Below are 24,543 nucleotides of genomic sequence, written 5' to 3' on the forward strand. Positions count from 1 at the left end.
CACGATTCTACGGTGCGAGGTGAGCCTCACCTCGCGCATATCGGTGCGGTGGAGACGCGGGCGACCGGTTTTGTCGGTTCAGTTCAGTTTCGGAACTGGAGGAGGACGATTTTTTCGCGCTTGAAATCAAATTGAGTTGAGGCTCTTTCCTTTGTGCGAAGTGCTGGACAGGGAACGGAGGGCAAGTGGATAGATAAAGAGATGTTTAAATATAATTACGCGGTTGTGACGATGTTGATTTGTTTTTTTTAGGTTGCCCTTCTTGAATTGAAATAAAGTTCTGGATTGTGGGAACTGAACGCAGAGTGTAGTTTGATTGAAATTTTCAAATCTGATCCATTCAATGAAAAGTGAAAACCAATCCGTAGCTCAACATTAGGAATCACGATTACGAGGCATACCAAGCTGAAGGAGGTTAGTCAAACCTCGTTCCGGACGAGGAAACTTCAAATGGAAAATGAGCATAACAGCACATATCAGTATTCGTGTTAGTCGCATAACGTCGCATAACAGATTGAACATCATTTCATTATCATTTAGTATTCAGCCAATAACTCATTTCAGAGGCGAAATTGAAAGTGTTTGGCGGACTTCTAGCGCATATTCCATCTACAACTTTGTCTAAGGACATTGTTGTATGTCTAATATTCACGCGGAAACGCAGTATCATTTATATACTAAATGATAATAACACTTATTATCATTTAGTATTGAGTGTTCTAGCGTTTCACGAATTAGACATAGAAATACCTAGACAAAGCTGTAAGGGAATCAGCGCTAGAAGTCCGCTCACACTTTCGGAATACCGCCTCTGGAATGAGTTATTATGAATACTAAATGATAGAAATGATAAGTTCAATCTCGCATAACGTACCACAGCAACACAGTCTGGTTGGAGGAATCATCTCTTATTCTTCTTCTTCTTCTATGTCTTTACATTTGATCTTCAACCTGGCCTGCTTTTCAACGCCACCACTTGCTGGAGACTAGAGCACCATAGGTTACCAAATTTGTTTGTATACATGAGTGAGGGACGCCCATAACTGACGTAGATATTTTGCCCATTTTAAGTCCCTCTCCCATCGTACGTTTTATCCAAATTCAGATATTCTCGCCCTATAAATGACGTAGCTTTTTGGATACCTCCCCTGCATTAATCATTTTGTATTAAAACGAAAAGTTTGCAACGATATTGCATTCACTTTTTTTAACCCTTATGCGGCCAACAAAAAAACGTCGATGGCCGACAGGGTACCCGTGTTCCAATAAATTGATATTCTCATAACTTCAAAATTTCAAATCGATTTGGATAATTTTGACAGTTTTGGAACAGAAACTCATATTTTTGCCTATTGTCAAGGTTTACAGCTTATGCCCATGGTCATACAAGAAATTTTTGAAATAAGGCTTAAGAGTCTACATCGTAAAAAGGCATTCAGCCAGTTTCAAATATATAAGCTCTTTGCGCTTCTAGAATTGAAGGTGTTACAGTATATGATTCGGGTAATGCAAAAATCCCTGAAATGAAGTCTTAGTCATCGAGAAATCCCTGAGTAAAGCTAAAGATCTACTCGCTAACCAAAGGCCTATTATGCAAATTCAAACACGGTACATGCTCTTTGGTACTTAGCATAGAATGCGTTCACAGTATATGTTCCGAGTCATCCAAGAAATCTCTGGAGTAAGGCCTTAAGGTTCCACTGTAACCATGGGTCTATGGATCTGTCTCAAAAGTGGTACATGCTCTTTGCATCTTGAAATCAAATGTGATCACTACATATGTTCTGCGCTATCGAAGAAATCTCTCGGATAAGTCCTCTGGCGCCTTCATTATATGTTCATGGTCATCCAGAAAACCCTGGAAAAGGCCTTAAGATCTACACGCGAACTAAAGAGGTTTCAGATTTTTCAAAAGTGTTACATGCCCTGTGTGGTACATAGAATAGATTGCGTCCATTGCATAGGTTCAGTCTCCAAGAAAACCCTGAAAGGACTTAAATCTGCATGGGTACCAGAGATCTTTTGGCTTGTTTCAAAAGTGGTACATGCCCTTTGTGGTACATAGAAAAGAATACGCCCATTGCATATGTTATGGTCTTCCAAGAAAATCAAATAGGCCTCAGGATCTTCACTGAACTCTTCGGATTGTTTCAAAAGTGGCATATGCCCTTTTTAGTACATTAAAATACCGCTTTCATTGCATATGTTCGGGTATCCAAGAGAACACTTGAACAATCAGCAAGAACTTCACGCGTAACCAGAGTTCCTTCGGCAAGTTGAATAGTATACATGCCTTTTATAGTACGTAGAATAGAATGCAACCATTTTAAATGTTCATGGTCATCCAAGAAAACCCTGAAGTAAGGCATAGGATTCGCACCAGAACATCAGCCTGTTTTAAATTTGGTACATGCCTTAGGGCCCATGAATAAAATGGTTCATGGATATGCTAATGGTCATCCTAGAAATTTATGGAGAACTAGGCTTACACGAATATTCAGAGGGTTCTTAAGGTTTTCCAGAGCAGTAGTCGCTAGCACACCACTCGAGCTGAGTAACGCACAACCGTCATTTTATTATTTCACGCATGCTGCGACGCAGCGCAAATCAACAAAAATACAGTTGTGCGAAGCCTCGATTGATTGGTGTGCCCCCGAAAAGCGAGCACTTTTAAACTGATTCCGTGAGGAGTCCTTAATCTATTTTAATATGGTACATGATCTTTACGATATTAGCCCGTTTTTCCCTCACGTTCTCGGCGTAAGTTGTATCGTTCCAATTTATTTACATTTTGCATTTCCAAAGCATAGACTTCTATATTAGTGATATCAATGAAGTTTGTATATTACCTGAACCAACAACAAGACAACAATAACTACTTGAACGCTAATATATCAAGATGAGGTTCCACATCTTGTTTATTCTTCAATAAACCAATAGCCCAGAGCTAATGACAACAACTTGAACTACTTGAAATGCAAACATATATCAATAGCCTTCCGTTCGTGGTTGATCTACAGATCATTCCTATAGGAGTTCATAGACTACCTAGTACCATGGCAAAAACAAAAACTACAGCAGACGTTCGATAACTGCACATCATTTAACTGCAATTCGATAGTTGCAACAGTTTTACAGTTATCGGACGCTAAACTTCAAACCGATGTCAGACTCAATGACAGCTGCATTGCTGCACATTTAGATGCACTTTTCTTGTATTTGACGTTCGATTGACAACCGTTTGACGTCTAGAAGGTGTTGCAGTTATCGATATCGATAACTGAAAAGTAAACATTTTGCAGTTATCGAACGGCTACTGTACGAGAATGCGTATATTTATAGATGAGGTTGACCGATTTTGTCACTCCCAGATTTTGTCTACCCTGATTTTGCTAACTGATTTTATCACGTTTTCGATCCAATTTGCCGCAAACAATAAAGATTTTCATGAAATAACTTTCACTGCCTGTAGCTTATTATGAATCATTTATGAGTACCTGTTGATAAGTTCGTACGTCTCTTCGACAAAAAAACGGATTCCATTCACGTTTTTGGTTTGGCTTATACGGAGCCACGACAATGAAAATAACTACTTAAAATACAAACATATACCAAGAAGGAGTCTCACAACTGCTTATTTTCAAATAACTGCCCTTATTAAGGAGATTGATCCATTGACCTTGACTCTATTTCATAGACTACCTGAAGCTCAAGACAATAACAAGAACTACTTGGAATACAAACATATACAGTCAAACATCCATGAGTCGATGTTCTATGACTCGATGTCGACTCATGAAGCTAATTATGCCATATTAAAAAATATTTTCTGGGTTACTGCGATGGTCCTCCAAACAGTTTTTCAGATTTCCCATTCACATCTCGATATTTCTAGGAGTCGATGGTCCCTTCAATATCGACTCATGGAGGTTTGACTGTACCAAGATGGGGTCACAAAACTTTTTATTCTTCGACAACTACCTCCATTCGGAGATTGATCTAGAGAACTCGGTGAGATTTGATCCAACGAAACCAGTACGCTAGACAGGTGTTTTCCTTACCAAGCTACGAAGGACCTCGTCGTCCTCCGCAGCTTAGCGGGTACTGATGAAACCAAATTACAGCACCGGGCATGTAGCCGAATCTCGCAATACATTCTCAGAACTAACTCTCTCATATATGTTTTTGACAATTCCAACCAAGTAGGATGAGTGTCATCTGGCTCTACACACTTCGTTCATCACCACAGGCGCTCGATGAAGTAGGGTTGTGAGATTGGGCCAGTTGGTCGTCAGATCCCAACTCGACCAAATAAGGAAGAGATCGCCTTTCGAGTTCAGTACATTCAAAGTTGATTGCCTATGTTCCGGGTATTGCACCCAGTGGAAATTAATTACTATGTCTGAAACTCGATTATGCATATGCACAACATGTAATAGATAAGTTCGAAAAGGTATTGGAGGAAAACGCTACCTTCCGTCCCTCCCAGTTGTTCTTCAATAACTGCATCCGTTACGGAGGTTGATCTACCGACCTTGACTCTATGGAGTTCGTAGACTACCTGGAGCCCACGACAACAACAAGAACTACATGGAATACAAACATATACCAAGAAAGGGTCACGCTACTTGTTTATTCTTCGATAACTGCCTTCATTACGGAGATTGATCCGAAGATCTTGACTGTATGGCGTTAGTAGACACCTGGAACCTAAACAACAACAAGAAAATGCAAAAATACAAAATATACCAAGAAGGGGTCACACAACTTGTTTATTCTTCAATAACTGCGTCCATTACGGAGGTGATCACAGACCTTGAATCTATGGAGTTCGTAGACACCTGGCACGACAACAAGAACTACTTGAATACAAACATATACCAAGAAGAGGTCACAAATAACTCTTCAATAACTGCCTCCATTACGAAGATTGATCCACAGACTTGACTCATGGAGTTCGTAGACTACCGGAACCAATGACAACAAGAACTACTTAGAATACAAACAAATACCATGAAGGCGTGACACAACTTGTTTATTTTTCAATTACTGCCTCGCTTACCAATGTCGAACCCCATACCTTGACTCTATGGAGTTCGTAGACTACCTGGAGTCCTCGACAACAAAAGAATTACTTGGAATACACACATATACCAAGAAGATGTCACGAATTGTTTTATTCTTCGCAACGCCTCCATTATGGAGATAGATCAGAAGATCTTGACTGTATGGAGTTCAGACTACCTGGAACCCACGACAACAACAAGAACAATGAAATACAAACATATATCAAGAAGGGTCCACAACTTGTTTTTCTTCAATAACTGCCTCCATTACGGAGGTTGATTAATCGACCTTGAATCATGGAGTTCGTAGACTACCTGGAGCCAACGACAACAACAAGAACTACTTGGAATACAAACATATATCAAGAAGGGTCCACAAAACTTTTATTCTTCAAACGCTGCCTTCGTTACCGAGGTCGATCCCAGACCTTGACTCTATGGAGTTCGTAGATCACCTGGAGTCCTCGACAACAACAAGAACTACTTGGAATATACACATATACCAAGAAGGTCACGCAACTTGTTTATTCATCGATAACTGCCTCCATTACGGAGATTGATCCGAAGACCTTGATCATGGAGTTCGTAGACTACCTGGAACTGAAGACAACAACAAGAACTGCATGAAAAACAAACATATGCCAAGAAGGGGTCACAAAACATGTTTATTCTTCAATAACTGCGTCCATTACGGAGGTTGATCCACCGACCTTGAGATCATGAGTTCGTAGACTACCAGAGCCCAAGAAACAACCAGAACTACTTGGAATACAAACATATCAAGAAGGGTCACACAACTTGTTTATTCTTCGATAACTGCCTCCATTACGGAGATTGATCCACAGATCTTGATTCTATGGAGTTCGTAGACTACCTGGAGCCCACAACAACAACAAGAACTACTTTGAATACAAACATATCCAAGAAGGGTCACGCAACTGGTTTATTCTTCGTTAATCCTCCATTACGGAGATTGATCCGAAGACCTTGACTGTATGGATGTAGACTACCTGGAATCAATGACAGCAAAGAACTACTTGGAATGCAAACATGTTTTAAGAACAGGTCATTATAGACGAAACATATAGTGAAAGCATTATATGCTAAGCACCATAAAGAGCATGTACGTTTTTGAATTTACACGATAGACCTTGGTTAGTTAGCAGACCATAAGATCTTATTCCAGGGATTTTTGGGTGACTTAAGCCTTACTCCAGGGGTTTCTGGAGACCCTGGAGACCCCTAAGAAGCGCAATGAGCATGATATATACTCGAAACTGGTTGTTAGTCCTTCGGTTACGTGTGTAGACTCTAAGTCTTACTTCAAAGATTTCTTGTATAACCATGGACAAAAGCTGTAAACCTTGACTATGGGCAAAAGTATATGAGTTTCTGTTTCCAAAACTGTTAAAATTATCTAAATCGGTTGAAAATTGTTAAAGTTATGAAATATCAATTTAGTGGAACACGGCAATTCTGTCGGCCATCCACGTGGTAAAAAATTGATGCCCCTCCCCACGTCCCTCCTCACTGTATCAACGTGATTTTCTCACAGATGCTACATTTATGGAGTTCTTAGATGTCACGAGTTTCAGCTTTCAGCTTTAAAAATTCAGAAATATCACCACTTGAATTTGAAAAGGAACACGGGATCCCGTCACCGATAAGGGTTAATGAAAACAAAAAAACAATAACAACAAAATTATGTAGAAATATACTAATTTAAATTTTAAAAGAAATTTATAGTGTCAGTCAACTGATAATTATAATTTTATGAAGATAGACCCTTAGGTAAATGTTTCATGTTGGACCTTAGAGGAAGGGCTTACGGATATCTGCTTAAATGTATCAAATGGCACGTTTGATATAGGCGGAAATCACCATTTAAGAGATGGAAGTCTCATTTAAGAAATTGAAATTTGAAATTGGCATCGAAATTCAAGTGTTGATAAACTGCTTGAGAATTGTTATTTTCTGAAATGAAATATTCTTCGTTTTGAACAGTGCAATATATTTAGGACTCCCAAAGTACACATTTTGGATACCCCAATTAAATTTCTAATTGACCCTGGTCAATTAAACCGTAGCAAAGTATTATCTTCGATTAGGCTGCATCAATGAGAAGATTCTGTTTTAAGAGCCAGTTCGCGAGAAGCGACCCCTTTCCAAGGGAGGTTGTTTGATATGTAAGAGAAGGTTTTTGTAATTTCATTGAGTAAAACGGCTCATAAATATTGTTCAGGTCGCCATGTCTTGTCATATTTTATAGCCGAGTCGAATTTGTTTTTACTGATGTTTTAGTTGTTTTCTTGAAAATAAATGCAAAAATACATCATTTTATGAGTTCTAGAGAAAATACATAAGTGTAAAAAAACTATTTCTTCTTCCTTTCAATTCATCTATATTTCTCGTCTCAATATACTTCGCCGATCTACAATAGATTGAAAACTATTTGTAGAACAATTTTAACAAAAGTAAATAGGACAAAATAAGTGCTTTAAAATTAGACGTCTTTCGCAACTCGAAACAAAAATGAACGAATTCGGCGAACGTGCTTGTTGATATTTTTTTGAATAATGCCTACTAAGTGGGTACCGGTAGTGATGTTGCTTTTACATCTATGCGAAAAAAACAATTCATCTTAACGACAAATGAGCATTTCGGAAATTGGGTAAAATAGCCTTGTAAAAATAAAATGTCAAAAATTCATAAATTTTTATATGAGCTCAAGCAGAATATACATCAAACTTATTGAAACTTTTTCAATCAAATTATGAGTTTCTGCACATTGCACTGTTTGTTTGCAAGCCAGTTTGTGAGAATCGCAACTCCATTTTATCGATGTTTCAGCATCTGGCTGAAACTTACAAGGTTTATTTCTATATGTAGATGAAACTATTTTGCAAAATATTGGGATGTGGAGAGAGGGTAAAATAAATTCCAAATAAAATAATGTTACGAAACAAGATAAACGTAACCAACGTCTTAGATTTGATTATTCCGACCCAACTGGCAACTAATCTAGTGATTTTGCTAGTTTGCTTCGAAATTCTTCCAAGCTTAGTATTTTATGATTTTTATCCGTCAACAATTAAATCCTTCACAATCTCTCAATCTCAAAAATAACGTGAACTAGTCAACTAGTCGTCATTTCTATAATATTCCGGTGGAGGTATTGTAAACTTAGCGCCGTCTTAAACTCCGTTCAAAATATTGTTCCACCAAAATATATTCCACCAGTTCCTCCATGGTGAAGTCTTAATTAAGAACGATACAGAGTTCAAGAACGATGTAAAGCAAAATCAATGCTAGCTAGTTTCCATCCATTCGAAGTGAGAACATTTGTTTTGGTACTTAACACGGTAGTCTATTCCTCAGTGAAAAGCAATAGATAGATTTCTCAAAAAGTACTGCAAGTGTTACTACCAAGTACTATCTTAGCAAGCCACACCTTATGGTTGGTTGGAAATATGTTCTATAAGGCTAGCAAAGATTTCAAAAGAAAAAGGCTGATATTTAAGGCATCCTTTTTACAATCCACTACACAGTTTTGTTTAGGTACTCAAGCACTTTCAGGTGGTGTAAATTAAGCCGAGAATAAAACAGTTTGTTTTGTAATCTTTTAATTAATTGATTAAGCGATCTACAATTTAATTTTAAGGTTTTTCGTATTGTGCAAAATGAATGCAACTTCGTTAAACTTTGAGTGTTTTCTACAGTTGAGATAAAATTGTCCAACTCTTGAAAATATATACACCGATTACAAGCTACAAAAACAAGCCTATGTAACCTGATGCAAGTAGGACAAGAAAAATATAATGAGAAGAGCTCAAAAAAAATATTCTTAATCGGCAAATATTTTGTAACGTTTAAACATAACTGTATGTTTAAACGTTACAATTGCATTATTAGCTTTTAAGAATAATTTTTTTCGCATACTAAAAGCAACATCAGTACCGGTACCCACAGTATTGTAGCTGATTCAAAAAAATATCAACAAGATTTTCGTCGAATCCGTTCATTTTGTTTCAGTTTGCGAAGACGTGCTAATGTTTAAGGACTTATTTTGGTCCTATTTTACTTTTGTTAAAATTGTTCTGCAAATAGTTTCTATCTAATATCAGAATAGAAGGATATACGTATCTATTGAGAGAAAAATATAGATGAATTGAAAGGAAGAAGAAACAGTTTTTTAAACTATATATTTTCTGCTTGAACTCACATAAAAATGATGTATTTTGACATTTATTTTTAAAGTACTATTTTACCCTACACTCCCTAATGGAAAATTCTGATTTTAATTTCAACTTAGACAAAAAGTTTGGACAGTTTTCATCAGATCGGAAAACATCAACTAAGTAGGGTCAAATTTGTGAACTTTCTTTTGAATAAACAGTGTTGTGAAAATTGCGATTTTCTTAGAAATTCTTGAGTTGCTTTACATTATATATGAGATGAAAGCTCTTAGTTCTTAATTTCCTTACGGGTTTAGTTTTTATCCTAGATCTGTTGGTGAAAAATTCCCTTTGAAAACGGCCATTTTTATCGAAAAAGTATTTTCTCCTAAAGTAAAAAACTTAACCATATTAACCACTTGGTATAAAGTACTAATTGAGTAGAAAAAACGTGCAAAATTTAAACAAAATCGGTCACTCATTGCCAAAGTTATTACATTTTTGGTTTATGATTTTTGAACAATAATTTTTGAAGGGCCGTTTCCACTTCCCTTAATGAAAAATCTGAAAATTTGCTAAATGTCTTCTCTTACATATATGAACAAACCCTGAAAATTTCTATCAAATCGGAGAATATCGATAAGAGGGGCGGTTCATGAACTGGCTCTTAAATCGATATTTCGACAAAACTTATTGTGTGTATGATTTTCAATTATGTATACCTGGAAGGAGAGCCAGATTACACAAGAAATCAAATAAAATTAAACGTCATGACGCAAGCAAAATCGGTGAGAAAAACATGTCAAAGCAAGCGACGCGAGAAATTACCAATGTTCGTTTTCGTGTCATCGATGTTTTCGTTAATTTCGTCGAAGCCTGTGCGTGACTTACACGAGTTAACCCTCTAAGACCGGACGAACGGATTTTTTTCAAATGGCTCGCATTCAGCACCTGATCGTTGGAATTCTCGCGGTTTCGTTTGAGCCAATGGGAATAGTATATTTTTGCTTGATACATTTTCAAATAAAATTTTGTTCAGGTCCGAGTTATTGCAAAAAAATTGTGCGGGGTGTTTTTCTATAATTCAAACATCTTTCAATATTCTGGACGTGTTATGCCCAAAATTTATCAAATCACCCATCAAACCAACCCAAAAAGATATTTGTTAAGATTTTAGTCGATTCCGATGTTTTCACCATTTGAGTAGGGATGATTGACTGAATTCAGGGCCGCATTCAGGGTTGCAATGTAGAGTATGGTAAAATTCAATTAAATGAAATTTGCATGAGCATGCGGTGCACAATTTAAAATCAGGAGTTTTAAATATTTAATTTTCAATTGAAATTGACTTTCTGAAATTCTTATCAGGGCCGGATTTAGGGTCGAAATGGGGTGACCATGAGCCATATCACCAATTGCAATGAAACTGGGCATGATCACCAAACTTCATGAAACACATCAGGAGCTCAAAGAATTCTGTTTGAATTTGAAATTGACCTTCTGTAATTTTGACCAGGGCTAGAGGGGTCCAAATGGGAGAGCAAGGGCCATATCACCAAAAGCAATGGAACTGCATGCGACTGCTCAAACACCATGGAAACACATCAGGAGCTCAAAGAAATCTGTTTCAAATGGAAATTGATCTTCTGAAATTTCAACCAGGGCCGGATTTAGGAGTGAAAATAGGAGGGCAGGGGCCATATCACCAATTGCAATGAAGCAGGGCATGCGACTGCTCAAACTTCATGAAAACACATCAGAGCTCAAAGAATTCTGTTTGAATTTGAAATTGCCTCTGTAATTTTGACCAGGCCGGCTTGAGGGGTCCAAATGGGAGGCAAGGCCACTACCAAAAAATGGAACTGGGCATGCGACTGCTCAAACACCATGGAAACACATCAGGAGCTCAAAGAAATCTGTTTCAAATGGAAATTGATCTTCGAAATTTCCCAGGGCCGGATTTAGGAGTGAAATAGGGAGGGCAGGGCCATATCACCAATTGCAATGAAGCAGGGCATCGACTGCTCAAACTTCATGAAAACACATCAGGTGCTCAAAGAACTCTGTTTGAATTTGAAATTGACCTTCTGAAATTTTGACCAGGCCGGCATCATGGGTCCAAATGGGAGGCAAAGCAAATGAAACTGGGCATGCGACTGCTCAAACCATGGAAACACATCAGGAGCTCAAAGAAATCTGTTTCAAATGGAAATTGATCTTCTGAAATTTCAACCAGGGCCGGATTTAGGAGTGAAATGGGGAGGGCAGGGTCATATCACCATGCAATGAAACAGGGCAATGACTGCTCTCAAACTTCATGAAAACACATCAGGAGCACAAAGAACTCTGTTTGAATTTGAAATTGGACCTTCTGTAATTTTGACCAGGGCCGGCTTGAGGGTCCAAATGGGAGAGCAGGGGCATATCACCAAAAGCAATGGAACTGGGCATGCGACTGCTCAAACACCATGGAAACACATCAGGAGCTCAAAGAAATCTGTTTCAAATGGAAATTGATCTTCGGAAATTTCAACCAGGGCCGGATTTAGGAGTGAAATGGGAGGGCAGGGCCATATCACCAATTGCAATGAAACAGGGCATGCGACTGCTCAAACTTCATGAAACACATCAGAGCTCAAAGAATTCTGCTCGAACTTCAAATTGTCTTTCCGAAATTTTGACCAGAACCGGCTTCAGGGGTCCAAATGGGGAGAGCAAAGGCCATATCACCAATAGAAATAAAACTGGGCAGTGGGCATGCGACTGCTCAAACTTCATGAAAAACGTCAGGATCTCAAAGAACTCTGTTTGAATTTGAAATTGACCTTCTGAAATTTCAACCAGGGCCGAATTCAGGGGTGAAATATGGAGCGGGCTGCTTAAACATCATGAAAACACATCAGGAGCTCAAAGTATTCTGATTGAACTTGAAACTGCTTTAATACAAATTTCAGGAATTTCTCCTGAAAATACTACAGGAATTCGTCTAGAAGTTCCTCCGGGATGTCGTCCAAAGTTCCTCCAGAAATTTCTCCGGAAGTTCCTCCAGGAAACTCCCGGAAGTTCCTCCAGAATTCATCCGAAAGTTTCCAGGAATTCCTCCGGAAGTTCCTCTGGAATTCCTCGAAGTTCCTCCAGGAATTCCTCGGAAGTTCCTCCGGAATTCCTCCGAGTTCCTCGAATTCCTCCGGAAGTTCTTCCAGGAAATCTCCGGAAAATCCTCCAGAATTTCTGCCGAAGATCCTCCGAAGTTCCTTCAGAAATTCCTTCGAAATCCCTCCAGGAATTCATTCGGAAATTCCTCCAGGAATTCATTCGGAAGTTCCTCAGAAATCTTAAGAAGTTTCCGGGAATTCCTCGCAAGTTCCTTCTTCAGGAATTCCTTCGGAAATTCCTCCAGCACCATTCGAAATCTCTAGGAATATTCCGAAATTCCTCCAGGAATTCATTGGAAGTTCCTCCAGGAAATCCTTAGAGTTCCTCCAGGAATTCCTTCGGAAGTTCCTCCAGGAAACCCTACGGAAGTTCCTCCAGGAATTCTCCATGAATTCCTCAAGAAGTTCCTCCATGAATTCTTCCGAAGTTCCTCCATAAATCCTCGGAAGTTCCGCCTGAATTCTTCCGGAAGTTCATCAGCAATTCATCCGGATGTTCCTCAAATTTCTCTAAGTTCCTCCAGGAATTTCGGAAGTTCCTTCAGAATTCCTTCGGAAGTCCAGGAATTTCTCCGGAAGTTCCTCCAGGAATTCCTCCGGAAGTTCCTCCATAAATACTTCCATCCTCCAGGAATTCCTCCGAAGTTCCTCCAGGAATTTTCCGGAAGTTCTCCAGGAATTCCTCCGGAAGTTCTCCACCTCCGGAAGTTCTCTCCGAATTCTCCGAGTTCTCCAGGAATTCCTCCGGAAGTTCCTCCAGGAATCTTCCGGAAGTTTCCAGAATTCCTCGGAGTTCCTCCAGGAATTCTCCGGAAGTTCCTCCAGGATCCTCCGGAAGTTCCTCCAGGAATTCCTCCGAAGTTCCTCCAGGAATTCCTCCGGAAGTTCTCCAGGAATTCCTCCGGAAGTTCCTCCAGGATTCCTCCGAGTTCCTCCAGATTCCTCCAGTTCCGATCGGAGTTCCTCCAGGAATTCTCCTCCGGAAGTCTCCTCCAGGAATTCCTCCGGAAGTTCCTCAGAATCCTCCGGAAGTTCCTCCAGGAATTCCTCCGAAGTTCCTCCAGGAATTCCTCGGAAGTTCCCAGGAATTCCTCCGGAAGTTCCTCCGGAATTCTCCTGGAAGTTCCTCCAGGAATTCCTCCGGAAGTTCCTCCAGAAATTCCTCGGTAAGTTCTTCCAGGAATTCCTCCGGAAGTTCCTCCAGGAATTCTCCTCCGGAAGTTCCTCCAGGAATCTCCGGAGTTCCTCCAGGAATTCCTCCGAGTTCCTCCAGGAATTCCTCCGGAAGTTCCTCCAGGAATTCCTCCGAAGTTCCTCCAGGAATTCTCTCCGAAGTTCCTCCAGGAATTCTCCGAGTTCCTCCAGGAATTCTCCGAAGTTCTCCAGGAATTCCTCCGGAGTTCCTCCAGGAATTCTCCGGAAGTTCCTCCAGGAATTCCTCCGGAAGTTCCTCCAGGAATTCCTCCGGAAGTTCCCTCCAGGAATTCCTCCCGAAGTTCCTCCAGGAAGTCCTCCTCCGAAGTTCCTCCAGGAATTCCTCCGGAAGTTCCTCCAGGAATTCCGATCCTGAAGTTCCTCCAGGAATTCCTCCGGAAGTTCTCAGAAATTCCTCCTGAAGTTCCTCCAGGAATTCCTCCGGAAGTTCCTCCAGGAATTCTCGGAAGTTCCTCCAGGAATTCTCCGGAAGTTCCTCCAGGAATTCCTCCGGCTCCTCCAGGAATTCCTCCGGAAGTTCAGAATTCCTCCGAAAGTCTTCCGGATCTCCGGACTTCTCCAGTTCCTCCAGAATCTCCTGACTCGAGTCTCCAGCTTCCTGAAGTTCCTCCAGCTCTTCCTCAGGACTTCTGGCCAGGAATTCTGTTCAGGAACTTCCGTCGAGTCCAGGAATTTCCGGAAGTTCTCCTGCATTCGGTACTGAGGATCCAGAGGAATTCCTGGGAACTTCCTGAGGACTTCGGAGAATGGAGGAACTTCGGCGAATTCTGGAGGAACTTTCGGAAGATTTTGGAGGAACTTTGAGACCTGAAGGAACTTCCGGAAATTCCTGAGGAACTTAAGGGAAATTCTTGCAGGAACATCGGATGAATTCCTGGAGGAACTTCCGGCGAATTCCTGGAGGAACTTTCGAAAGTATTTTTGAAACTTGGAGGAATTCCTGAGGAACTTCCGAAGGAATTTCTGAAGGAACTTCCGAGAATTCCTGAAGGAACTTTGAGGGAAATTCTTAGAACATTTCGATGAATTCCTGAGGAACTTCCGAGAATTATGGAACTTCCGAGGGATCCGAAGGAACCTGGAGGATTTCCTGGAAAACTTCCGGATGAATTCTGAGAACTTCTATAGGATTTCCTGAGGAATCTTCCTGAATGAATTCCTGGAGGAATTTCTTTCGAAAGAATTGCTAGCAATACGCACCGGAACGAAAAACATCCCAGTTGCTGCGACTATATCTCCTTCGTCGGCCAGAGAGTCTGCCCACGCTCGCTTGTCCCGTCGACATGAGCGTTTTACAAACTTCTCAAAAGCCGAGTATCGTTGACGGGCTGCTTTGGTTTTGAATCGCTCTATCACGGCTTCGGCTTCTCTTCGCTCCCTCTATTCTTCCTCCAGGTCTCATCGGTGATCCATTTGTTCTATCTGGGTGCGCAGTTCGCCCAGATTATTCTCGCTGTTGGCGATGAAGGCATTCTTAATAGCGGTCCATTGGACTTCCACGCTTCCACGGAATATCTGCAGCACGCGTCTCCAGCTCTTCAACGAAGGACCGTTTCACCGTAGCATCTTCCAGTCGGCGTGTGTTGAACTGTCGTCCAATTCTTTTCTCCTGCCGACGAATGCGTGCAATGCCCAGGCGTATTTCATTGATGAGAAGGTGATGATCAGACGCGATACCTGCATTACGTTTATTCCGTATATCAGGAAGGCTCCTGGTTCCATTTTCGGCTGATGCAGATGTGGTCGATTAGATTGATGAGGGAAGAGCGATCCCCCGATCACCATGTTGTTATTAGCACAGAGTTCTGCGAACAGCTCTCCGTTTTCGCTCATTTATCTACGACGGCAGTGAGTTGGCTGTAGAAGTTCTCTGTGTCTTGCAGGTCGGCAGCAAATTTATCGGTTCCCACTTCATTAGCGCAGAGTGTGCCTGGGCGCTAAGTAGGAAACCAACTTCGCGATGCCGGGGTGCGTGTTCACCTCGTAAACCAGAGTATAGCAGAACTTGTCCATACGGCATTTTGTGTTCTCTAAAGTTTGGCCGACGGACTTCACTCAGTCCCAGGATCTCAAGCTTCGTGCGGCGTTCGTCATTGGCAAGTTGTGCCAATTTACTCTGCTGGGCTAGGGTTAAAACGTTCCATGTTGCTATTCGTGTCCATTGTTTCGCGCTAAGAGTCGATGCCGTAGAATCAGTCCGTATTCTTTCATTATCGGATTTTCACCACCGGGATGGGGCTTACCATCTTGCTTCCGGGGGATGGCATTTCATACTCTGCCACTGGATGTCAGAACAGACGCTGTTGGAACCACACCTCCTTGGTGAACAGACGCTCGGGTCGGGTCAAATTTGTTTAAAGTCCCACCCAACACCAGGACTATGCTAATGCGAGTTAGCAACGAAGCTACCCCAACGGTGGTAGAAAAAGCTGACGACCTCATCGCAACGAGTTGGCGACGGGCCGCCAGAACGAGGGCATTACAGAATGCTGACGACGGCATCAGAACGGATGGTAACATCGAGCAACCTGGCAGTTTCGGCGTGCGACGACGCTGACACGACGGAAAGTGCAAGTGTAAGCATTTGAGGTGTAATAAGTTTCAATATTGGAATAACAGCAATCAGTCTGATTTAGACTCGCGAATGATGAAGCAATCCTTTTTGCAAAAAGGAGAAAATCCGTTCGTATAAAACTTAACTGGAGAGCTCCGGCGAAGATCCTCCTTATTCGGGAATAGTATAGAGTGATAAGTGCAAAAATCTTAGTGGATTCCAGTACCGGTTTCCCTGGTTCAAAGAGCCAGGCACATATCCTAACAGCGACCTGCAGGACACTGTGGACAAACTCCAAAAGGAAAAACCCGATCAGCACAGCTGGACCAGAGTAGCGAAGGAGCAAAACTGGAACAATCCAAAAGTGCCTGCCTGCAGATCCCCCTGACTGAGGAAGGACAGCCATCATCTTCAGACCAACGACCCTAATGTTGGCCAAACACAGGACCAGGAGTCCTCTATGTAAGTAATTCTTTTCTGTTTATATTTTAACTAGTGATCCAAGGAGTAAGTGAACACATAATTAGACCCAAACCGTGACCCAAAAAGTTTTGAATAAGTGTTTGGTTCTTTGCAACTTTGATATAAGTGTTTAGCCACATTAAGATTAGTGTTTAGTAGGGAAGAGAAGTGTTAAATAAGATTGGTGATGAGTGAACTTGGAATCTGTGAAAAGTTTATATTTTGTTGTTTTGACATGGCTCAAGCTGGCGATAATAACGGTGCGAGCAGAGCAAGACGCTGCTCAATTCAGCTAACCATGCAACAATTTATCGAATTGGGAGATTGCCCGATTTTGCGTGATCTTCAACCTTTCGATGGCAAACCAACTGAGCTTATCAATTGGTTAGCAGACGTTCAAGGGTAATTGATATGTATACCGGGCACATGGAGCTACAGATGCTCAAATTAGGGTTAATTGGTCGTTCTGTAAGACGGAAAATCAGAGGAGAAGCTGCCGATATTCTAAATGCAAACAACATCATGCATAATTGGACCCAAATTAAGAACACCTGCTTCTCTATTATATAGAGATAAGAGATTTGAAAACATTGATTTTGAACTCACTTCAATTAAAAAAAGCGAGTAACGAGCTTAGGCACCTATTATTCTCGCGTCAATGAACTGTTGTCGTCAATAATAGCACAGATTCAAACGGAACCTAAATTTTTTTGCATGCAAATTCTCATATCGATTATTTTAGAGAAAAAGCAATCGACTCTTTTTATACGAGGTTTAGAAAACCTCTGTGCCACCATATAAAAACTTTCAACCCGACAACTCTGAATCATGCATATCAATTCTGCTTAGATTACTTCAATATGGATACTCGATCTGCTCCTTATGAAATGAGCATAATGCTCAAGCTCCAAAACCTAGAAGAACTCGAACCACCAAGAATCCCTCCAAAGGAGACCATCACCATCCAACTTCTTCTAGACACCAACAACCTTTCTATCCAATGCACCAGATGCGACCGTTTTCCCATCAACCACCATTTTTTCCAACAACCTCCATTTTTCCAACAACCTCCATTTGTCCGCCAACCTCAGCATCTCCAACAACCAAGATTCCAAAATAATCCTTCCAGCAACCTAACAGACCTCTTCCCAAACTGGAACCCATGGAAGTAGATCCTAGTATCTGATCTAGGAATATTAATTATGGCAATAGGCCTCCCATGGGAATAAAAAAGACCACATCCACCCTACGATCAACAACCAAATTTTTAAACGAATGGCTCATCCTTTGGAATACAGTTATCCATATGATTTCTACTACCCTGATTACTACTACCCCAGCACAGATTTTGACAACTACTATTATCAAGACGAAATTCTAGAGGAGCAATCTCAGCCAGATGTTCATCATCACGATGAGCCGAAGGCTGAGGAAAATCAAATCAATCAAGAAGAAGAGGATCCACTCAACCTTCAACTTCTCAAAGACCAATTTTTTAGAATGGAAGCCGAGTTGGTAACTCCAACTCTTCCGTACATTTATCTGAAAACCAGTATCAAAAATTTTCCATTTCTCATAGATACAGGTGCTAATATAAATATAATTGAACCAAAACTAGCTTACAAGTATAAAAGTTCCAGACCCTATGATTTCAACGCTGATAAAATTTCTAGTGCTAGTGGTAAATTTCATGCAACTTCAGCCATTGACATTGTGTTTTTTCACCCCAAAAATCAATCATTCTGCACAGTTTTTTGCTTCACCAAAGTTTCATCCATTTTTCAAAGGAATTATTGGAACAGGTATTTTACAAGCACTCAACGCAATAGTAGATCTTGAAAATAATGTTTTACATTTGAAAAAAGAGTATTGAAAATTTAAATATCCCACTTTCACGATATAACCCTGCAAACCCAACATCCAATAATTTATTCAGAATATCTGCTTGTCAACTAACGAAAGAGATAAGCTTCAAAAAGTTTTGAGCGCTCATTCAGCAGTTTTCATCAACCGGATACAAAACTTACTTGCGGTACCACAGTAGAATGTTCTATCAACACTACTGATGATGTACCAATTCACCAAAAGGTGTATCCGTATCCTGCTGCTTACACCGAAGAAGTTCGGAAGCAGGTTAACAAACTTCTCGCTCAGCTTGGACATCACCAGTATGGATAGTGCCAAAAAAGGCAGATGCATCCGGTGAAAAGAAATTTAGGATGGTCATCGATTACAGGAAACTGAACGGAAGACCATTTCCGACCGCTACCCTATGCCCGAAATTGGATATGTTGATGACCAATTGGAAAGGCAATAAATATTTTTCCACTTTGGATTTAGCATCTGGTTTCCATCAAATACGGATGAAAGCCAGTGACATCGAAAAGACAGCGTTCTCGATCAACAATGGCAAGTATGAATTTACCAGAATGCCATTTGGGTTGAAGAACGCACCCAACTTTTCAAGAGCAATCGATGATGTTCTTAGAAGAACACATTGGAAAAATTTGTTACGTTTACATCGATGATGTAATCGTTTTGGAAAGGACCTCGAGGAACATTTAAATAATTTAGACATAATATTCAGGACTTTGAATGAGGCTGGATTGAAAATTCAGTTGGATAAGTCGGAATTTTTACACATCATGAGGTAGAATTTCTGGGATACATAATAAGCTCAGAGGAATCAAACCAAATGGAAGAAAGAAAATCGAGGCAATTAATCAATTTCCAGAACCCAAAATCTAAAAGGAACTCCGAGGGTTCTTAGGAATGATGGGATATTACCGAAGATTTGTCAAAGATTTTGCAAAAATCGCCAAAACCTCTGACAAAACCTTTAAGGGGGAGAGAAGCCCCGCATCTAACAGAAAAATATCACTTAACGACAAGGAGAAACTATGTTTCCAAAAGAATGAAAAACTTGCTATCATCATCTGATATTCTCATTTTACCCAGACTTTAACAAGCCGTTTATCCTTACTACGGACGCCTCCGATTATGCAATCGGTGCCGTCCTGTCATAGGGGAATTAGAGTGAAGACAAACCTATACATTTTGCATCCAGAACCCTATCAAAATCGGAAGAAGGATGTTCAGTACCGGAAAAAGAAATGCTGGCCATATATTGGGCACTTCAAACTTTCAGAAACTATCTCTACGGAGCAAAAATTCAAAGTAATTACCGATCATCAACCCTCACCTTTGCGTTATCACCTAAAACACGAATGCTAAATTAAAAAATCGAAATCGTATCTTGAGGAACATGATTATGAGATCATGTATAAACCAGGTAAAACCAATGTAGTTGCCGACGCTCTAAGCAGAATGGTTTGTTCCATGACGGCAACTCAACACTCTGCTGAGAATAGCGATGATTTTTACATTGAGTCTACCGAGGCTCCTATTAACGGCTTTAAACATCAAGTTATTCTGAGGGAGGGCCCGACCAACACAAAGGTATCAAATCCATTTGCTAACTACACTAGAATCGAAATTACATTACCTGATATTAACGATGATTCTATTTTACAGGTACTAAAAACACATTTTGATCTTTCGAAAGTAAATGGATTGTTAACAACCCGAAACACTGATGGGCAAAATTCAGAAAATTTATAAGAAGCATTTTGGTTCTAAGAGGGATTTTGTTAAAAAATCCGTTTCAGCCAAAAGATCCTCCAAGATGTGCAAAGAGGAGAAGATGAACAATGGAAAAATCATCCGACAGGAGCACTACAGAGCACACCGTGGTGCCGAGGAAAACAAACAACAAATTTTGAGGAAGATTTTATTTTTCCAAAGCACTCCAAAAATTGAAGGATTTCGTGATGAATTGCAAAATTTGTCACGAGAATAAATATAATCGTAACCTATTGACTTCCCTCTTCAGGCCACACCTATTCCAAATGCCCCTTTCAAAATCGCTCATATAGACATCCTATTCCTTGAAAGTGACCACTTCCTTACCTATATCGACAAGTTTTTCCTAAATTTGCTGCAAATTAAACACATTGAGTCAAGAGCGGCAGATCGATATAATAGTCCCTGCCGTAAAGCGAACTCCTTTTTAGAATTACAATCCCCCAGAAATAGCAAGTAGTCATGGATGGTGAAAAAATCTTTCATGACCGGAGATTTAGTAAAACTTTACAACACACATCATATTGAACCATATGTTACCGCTACAGGACGGAGCGAAATGAATGAGTGTTGTAGAACGTTTCCACTCTACAATCTTAGAAATCTACAGAATTACAAAAACATGAAAATCCCGGAAAACCTGTCAATGACCTACTCCTTTTGTCACTCAATAAGTATAACTCCTCCATCCATAGTGCAAACAAAATACACCCCTCTTGAAATAATTCTTCTGTCCCCCAGAACCCCAGAAATCATAGAAAATGTTTTAAGAACTTAACAGAAAAGCAAAAAAGGATTTGAAATTCCATAACAAATCTAAAGAAAGCTACGGAACTTGAATGTAACCAGGAGTATACCCGAAAATGCAAAGACAAAGAATAAAACACAAGCCACGGTTCAAGAAACCATAAAAGAATTAAGCAAGAAGTTAACAAAAGTACTGTAACTATGGATGATGGAAGAAAAGTTCATAAGAATGACATTAAGGTTAGGAAAATTTAATTTGTGTCTTTCTTCTCTTCTTTTTGCAGAATGTTAATATTTTTGTGTCTAATGACAGAAGCAAGAGTGGATGTTAGAAGAATAGATCATTTACCGATTGTTATCTTTCATTCAGGATTAGCAAGAATTCAAATTACGTCCCATTACTATGTTCATCATTTCAATGTTACCTCTCTGAAAGCTCATGTCGACAGTCTTAGGAATCAATTTGATCAATTGAAAATTAACCAATTCACACCACTCACTTTACAAAAATTTGATGAAATTCATCAAACACTAAAAAACTTGGCCCCTTCTAGGAGACATAAGCGCTGGGATAGTCTAGGAACAGGTTGGAAGTTCATTGCAGGAAGTCCGGACGCAAAACGACTTAAAAAATAATAAACTCTTCCATTAACGAACATTGTGCCAACAATAATCAACAGATTAGAATAAATAGGGCACTTAATTTTGCAAATGAAGGAACTTTGTTTACAAAACCAAGGATGCAATAGAACTTTCGAATGCTAAATCATTAGAGATTTATTCACTAAATATTTTTCTTAACTTAAAATATCTAGCGGAAAAATTAGAACAGATTGTTGATAGTATATCTTTAGCTAAAGCTGGGATTTTGAACGAAAAATACTAAGTCAGGATGAAATTGAAATATTGTACCAAGATTTATCCAAGCAAAATATTACACTTCACAATGTCTTGGAAGCACTAAACCTTGCAGATACAACGATCGCCACCAACAGCAAGGAGCTGACTTTACTGATAAAAACCCCCATCTTGGATACGAGGATTTTCAACAAGATTCACGTCTTCCCCGTCACTGCTAGTCACCAGCAAATCCATTTGACTAGAAGAAACTATTTGCATCATGAAACTGGTAGCTACATCGTGAATTCGTTAGAGGCAACTATATACAAAGTCCACCAAATAGAAGCGGACAAATCCAAATGTGTACCAAACCTTCTCTCGGGACAGCAAGCAAGCTGCAACTACACCATGAACCCACCTAAGGAGGAAGTCACATTTATAAATGACGAAAAACATCATTTTGAACTCAAACAAAAACATATCCTTCGCATCAAATTGTGGAATCGGTAACCGTACGTTATCTGGAACATTTTTGATATCATTTCACAATTGCGAAGTAATCATCAACAACATCAGCTATTCTAATACCATACAGAATATAGCTGGAAGTCCAATACAGCTGCCATTGGACGGTCTTGCAATACAAAAGCAATTTACAATAGCAAACCTCAGTTTGGAACATCTACATAGTTTGCATCTAGAGATGAGAAAGGAAATGGAGTACATTCGATTGAACAACACCAGCATCCAGTGGCCTTCGTGGCCCATTTTTGGAGGAATCCTCTCCCTCCCCTGCATGATAATCGGTATCGCAATTCTTTTGAAAATTTTCTCCAACAGATCAGCTACCTTGAAGATACAAGCATCTAACGCCACAATCAAACAGGAACCGATAGTGGATATTCAACCCAGGATCAAACCTACGACATTGATGGATGTGATTCAGACGGAGCCTCATCTCTCAGGAAGGGACGAGTTAGCAACGAAGCTACCCCAGCGGTGGTAGAAAAAGCTGACGACCTCATCGCAACGTTGGCGACGGGCCGCCAGAACGAGGGCATTACAGAATGCTGACGACGGCATCAGAACGGATGGTAACATCGAGCAACCTGGCAGTTTCGGCGTGCGACGACGATGACGACGGAAAGTGCAAGTGTAAGCATTTGAGGTGTAATAAGTTTCAATATTGAATAAAGCAATCAGTTCGATTTAGACTCGCGAATGATGAAGTAACCTTTTTTTAAAAAGAGAAATCCGTTCGTATAAACTTAACTTGCGCTTTCAGCGGCACACGGTCGCATAGGGCCTGCTTCCTGACACATGCAGCTTTTTATAGAAGTTCAACAGAGCCCACTGTCGAACCCCACCACATCCTAGGCAGACCTCATAGAACGTATCATCTCACTCTAGCTGATGTCAGAAGGACAACAGTACCCAGGCTACACTACCGGCTAAGTACGCAACCCCTTGCTGGCAGTCAATTGTAATCGAAAGATCCGTGGAAGCGTGAGTATTGAAACTTGTGAGGATCAAAGCTATGTTAGGGCCGATGCCCACGCAGCGTTTTTTCAACGCTGCGTGCACGTGGCGTTGAAAAAACGCAGGTGTGCATCGGTGCGGTGACACTGCGTTACCACTTTTTCCCGTTGCACATATGCGTCCTTTTAACGCCGTGTGCACGCAGCGTTGAAAAGACGCTACGTGGACATCGGGCCTTAGGCGCTCCTTCCCGGATGTCAACTCACCATTTCGTAGCCCCATATTTTCTATTCGACATCTGGATATTTCCATGAGCCGATGTTCCCTTCAATATCGACTCATGGAGTTTTGACTGCACTCCAGGATGACCTGAAACGCAAGGCTATTGAATTCGCATCCCATTTGATTTCATGGATCAAATAGAGCAGGGACCATTTCAAAAATATATAAGCCATCTAGTAACGCCGGTAGACTATAAAGCCTATACTCCAAGGAGTTTTTGGATGACCTGAAACTGAACAGTTATTGAGAGCATATCCAATTTGATTAAATTGATAAAATAGGACATGAACACCAGTTTCTAAAAGAGATATCAGCCCTTCGATTTGTGTGTAGATCATAACGTCTTGGTTATGTCTGTATACTCCACGGATGGTAAAAGATGGTCAAGTGTATAAACAATTATTGGCTTTCCGACAAACCATACATTTGTTTAGTTTTGAAGTAAATTAAATGAGATATCATCTAAGAAAATTTAATGTTATTCCTAGTTATGATGACAATACAGGTATAAAAACCTCTATGGATTTCAATCTATCCAAATCTATCTAAGCCATTAAAATTTTACGGCTATGAAGATCTAAATCAATAATTATCATCTGATGTTTCTCCGCACACAGTAAGCCCCAATTTCTTCGGTACGCTCCCCGCTGAAGATGAGTCATAATCTGGTCTGTTTGATTTAGCCAACGATCAACTTGCCAAACACCGACAACAACTAAGAAGAATACCGCATCTACACGTGCTGTAGCAACACGGCAAAAAAGGTACCGTAGATCGTAAAGCCATAAACATTTACCGTTCGGTTCTCCACAGCGAGCGAGCGCAGTGCACGCAAAGCAGACACGCGGTCAACACGGAATGAGTGTATTAATTTCCAACCATAATTATTAGGGGGCTCGTCCCGGCTCGGAACATTGAAAAGTGAC

General features: G+C 40.3%; 1 pseudogene; it reads left to right on the forward strand.

Annotated features, from left to right (window-relative positions):
• The first annotated feature begins 21,280 nt into the window (after positions 1-21,280).
• On the forward strand, positions 21,281-23,101 carry LOC134214790 (uncharacterized; annotated as a pseudogene).
• Positions 23,102-24,543: the final 1,442 nt, after the last annotated feature.

This window comes from Armigeres subalbatus, chromosome 1 (genome assembly GCF_024139115.2).
Source record: "Armigeres subalbatus isolate Guangzhou_Male chromosome 1, GZ_Asu_2, whole genome shotgun sequence".
Lineage (NCBI taxonomy): Eukaryota > Metazoa > Arthropoda > Insecta > Diptera > Culicidae > Armigeres > Armigeres subalbatus.